We start from the raw sequence: 3,831 nt of genomic DNA, 5'->3' as shown, positions 1-3,831 counted from the left end.
CCTCCCCTTCAACCTCCCGGACCCGACCGACACAAGACGCCCACATCCCACCTCCTACTTTCACGCCACGTGGACCCATGGGCCGGACTGACCCACGGACAAAGACCAAAATGTCCACTCCGTGCGCTGCGCCTGCGCTCTACGATGGCTACTGAGCTCTCCCACAAGTCTCTGCGACGCAGCACGCACCGTCATCACAGCCAGGCCCAGGCTGGTATCTGATTACCTTCTATCAACAGCGGCGCTCCTTTTCTGGCCTTGGACTACATTTCCCATAAGGTTTTGCTGGTCGACACTCTGTCTCCTACGCGAGCTTTGCTGCCTCTTTCTATGATTATGGAACTCTCAGGGTTAGTCCTACCTTGGAGGAAAATCAGCTCAAGCCAGCTGGGCTGTCTGGAGTGGGGACGCCCTCGTTAAAGCCTCCCGGGCGCAGTCTCAAACAGGCCAAGCTTAGACTCTGATGTGTGGGGACGCCATTTTGTCTGTGACTGGGCTCTGGACTATGTTTCCCAGAGTCCACAGCGGCTCACGTTACGTGAATCGACGTCGTGGCGAGATCCTTAGCTCCGCAGGGATCCGGACGCGACCACGGGGAGGCAGAAGGTGAGGGGTCTGGGAGTCCGGGGCGGGGACGGGGCGTGTCCAGAGCTTCGGGTCTGTTCGTGCCGGCGGTAGCGGGTTGAGGGAGCCAGATTCTGAATGCGTGTTTGTGGCTGTGTGACCAGGTGTGGTTGGGTGCCTGTGAGTGTGCTGTTGTGATCGCCTGTCTCCAGGGTGTATGGTTGTGTTTGTGTAACCATGTGTGACCTGTTGGAGTGTGGGGTCCTTGTGACTGGGGGTGATAACTGCTTATGTCCCTGTTGTGTATGTGTGACCGTACACCTTGTTCTCTGAGGTGTGGAAGTAGTCGTAAATGTGTGATGGGTGCGGGTATCTGTGTGGTTATGATTTCATATCTCCAAGGTGGATGTATGGTTTTGGTTGCGTGATAAGTTACTGGCGCAGGGGTCCCTGCCCCTCTCAGTGTAGAAATCAAGAGAGTGGGCGATACAGTTTTGCAGAGAAAGGTTTATTAAAGCGAAAGCTTGAAAGCTTGATGCACTAAGGGGCGCACACTCCGAAAGAGAACGGATACGGCTCAAGGTTGTTCTCCTCAGCTGCAGGTTCACGCTGCGTGACCAACCTACCTGACCACTGACTACAATATTATGGACGTGTGTGGTACCATGTGCAATTGTCGTGTATCTATGTATGGTGACACTGAGTGTGTATCCCTGTTGTGTCCCTTGGGATGTGCAGATGGGGGATGTCTTTGCCTGTGTAAGTGTGACTGTGTGTCTCCAGAGTGAATGTTCAATTGTGACTACTTGATGTTGAGTGGGCCAGAGTAGGGTGCCAGTGACTTTGTGTATCCCCTAACTGGGTATGTGATTGTGACTATGTGGGACATTTGTGGGTGTTAGTGTAGGGAGTCTGTGACTATATGAGAGTCATCTGGTGTTTCATGGTGGTAAGATTGTGTGATTGTGTTTTCTTGGTAGGTATGAGATTATGACTATGTATAAGGGTGTGGAGGTGTCTGCGATTGTGTGGTTGTGTCCTGTGTGTCTCAAGAGTGGATGTGTGGTTGTGTTTGTGTGACACCATTTGAGCACCAAGTGTGTGGGTGTGAGGTGCCTGTGACTCCAGTGCTCTGATCACTGCAGAACCTGTGAAGTTAGGACACATTGTGGCCCTAGATAGTGATAATCTCAGCCTTAATCTGCAACACACTAGGTTGGGCATGATGTCCAGTCTTCTCTGACTTCCCTACCCTGTGTGGGAGGATGGAGAGATGACCCTTCAAAAATGCCCTGGTCCCTCATAATTCTTTTTTCTTGACTCTTCTCCAAGAGAAAGATTGAGAGAAGGAAATAACTGCTATTGAACATCCAAAGCCAAGTTCAAGGTGCATCAGATTTTTTTCTTTCCCTGAAACCCGTCTTGTTTTACAAGATGTGCTTTTCTTTCCTTCTTCTGAAATTGCTTGCCAACAGAGACCACCATCACCCCTCCTACCACCAACCTGACCTTGTCTCCAGTATGTGCCATTGGAGTAAATTATTGAGTGCCCTGGAGGTGAACTGAAAGGCCCATATCCTTCCCTGCTCCCTACACACCTAATGTTCATTAAAAGATTTTTTTAACTTCATTTTNAAAACAAAAACAAAATACTCTAACTTTTGAATATATACTAAATTCATATAATTATAAAACAAACATAAAAAGGTATTTGCCTTTGCCCTATCCCTGCACCACTACAGCCAACAGATAGCCACTTTATTATTAGTTTCTTGCGTATCTTTTGAGTTTTTTAATGGAAATAAAAATATATATTCTTATTTCTCCCCTTTCTTACTCCAGATGAAGCATACCATACATCTTGCTTTTTTCATGTAATATATTTTTGGAGTTTTTTCAAGTGTCAGTATATAGAAAGCTTCCTCTTCATTCTTTTGTACAGCTGCACATTATTCTGTTGTATACATGTACCATAATTTTGTTAGAAAAGTATCCTGATGGGCAAGAATTGTTTCCAACCATTTCCTATGCCAAACACTAATGCAATGAGCAACCTCATACCTGTATCATTTCATGCAAATGCAGATACATTTGTAGGATTCATTTCCAGATGTCAAAAAGAAAATACATTTATAGTTATTAAAGATATTGCTGAATTGCCCTTCCTAGGCCACCTTCATGCTAATACTAATACTATACTAATTTCCAAGGATTTATATTTTCAAATATGTTACCATTGGGCTCCCACTTGCCACACCGCAACTGCTTTTTATTCCGTTTTACTGGCTACTTTAGCTTGTCTGCTTTTCCTTATACAGTGCAGAATCAGCTTATCTAGTTCCAAAAGAAAACAAAAACTGTAGATACTTTTATTAGGATCTCATTAAATTAATAAATTTACTTAAGTTTGCACACATTTCTTTACATCTTTTTACAGAGAAACATGGTATATCTATTTGTTCACATCTTATGTTTATATCCCCTAGTAGTATTTTTAAATTCTCTTATAATAGTTCTGCATATTTCTTGTTTCTTCCTCAACATATTTTTTTTGTTGCTCTAGTAAACAGTGGTTTTTTTTTTATGATGTCCTCTAACTGCTGTTGTTTGTCTATTTGAAGGCTACTGATTTGTAGATATTAATTTGGTACCCAATAACTTTATGTAACTCTCTTATTATTTAAAATTATGTGAAGGATGACTGTGGGTGGATTCCTCATAAAAAGCATCTTTGCAGACAAAAGTAATTTTCTTCATTACTTCACAAAATCCACACAATGTGAAAACCTCGATTCATTCAGGAGTTAGGACACCTAGAATCTAGTCCAGATTCACGGATAAACAGTGCAACAACTAAGCTTTCTTTAAAGAACAAAGAAAATTGTGCCTAACCTAGGACCACAAACCCTGACCCTCTAATCCTGGGCTTCCTGCGTTACATCACACTGCTTCTCAAAGCGTAACGCTGATATTTAATCCAGGACTTAAAAGCAGCCCTATTTAAGTACCCCAAAGATCGGGGGATTTGAGACCGTATGAAGCAAGCTCTCTCAAACAAAAAGTTCCTTTGAAAGATTCCTGGTTAAAAAAAAAAAACAAAGCAGCAGCAATCACGGTGATATGAATTCTATCACAATTTTAAAAATGCGTTTTTATATAAAAATCAAATTTTAAATTATTTACCACTTAGCTTTCCCCCCATCTTCAAGTCTTTAAGTAAAATAGATGCTCCGGGAAGATGGCACCGTTATCATTAGCACTTTCGAC

At 43.1% G+C, this 3,831-nt stretch overlaps 2 protein-coding genes across 9 annotated transcripts in view; one reads left to right on the top strand and one right to left on the bottom strand.

Moving 5' to 3' along the window:
- The window catches only part of ZNF146 (zinc finger protein 146), a 23,746-nt gene extending 19,944 nt beyond the window's left edge, over positions 1-3,802 (bottom strand). Inside the window, exon 1 of one of the 6 annotated variants that reach the window (XM_019624903.1) lies at positions 3,748-3,802. The gene's annotated coding sequence lies outside the window, so the exon portion shown is untranslated. Of the gene's footprint in view, positions 1-51; positions 158-226; positions 329-361; positions 457-3,747 lie in introns of those variants that run through there. The other 5 variants (XM_019624901.1, XM_019624902.1, XM_019624898.1 and 2 more) reach the window with 5 other exon arrangements.
- ZNF565 (zinc finger protein 565) overlaps positions 512-3,831 on the top strand; it is a 35,114-nt gene continuing 31,794 nt past the window's right edge. Inside the window, exon 1 of one of the 3 annotated variants that reach the window (XM_019624868.1) lies at positions 512-606. The gene's annotated coding sequence lies outside the window, so the exon portion shown is untranslated. Of the gene's footprint in view, positions 607-1,906; positions 1,952-3,831 lie in introns of those variants that run through there. The other 2 variants (XM_019624865.1, XM_019624867.1) reach the window with 2 other exon arrangements.

The sequence above is a fragment of the Hipposideros armiger genome, unplaced genomic scaffold (genome assembly GCF_001890085.2).
Source record: "Hipposideros armiger isolate ML-2016 unplaced genomic scaffold, ASM189008v1 scaffold_609, whole genome shotgun sequence".
NCBI classification, from domain to species: Eukaryota; Metazoa; Chordata; class Mammalia; order Chiroptera; family Hipposideridae; genus Hipposideros; species Hipposideros armiger.
Note: the sequence above shows the minus strand (reverse complement) of the source record. Positions and strands in the feature narration are given on the sequence as shown.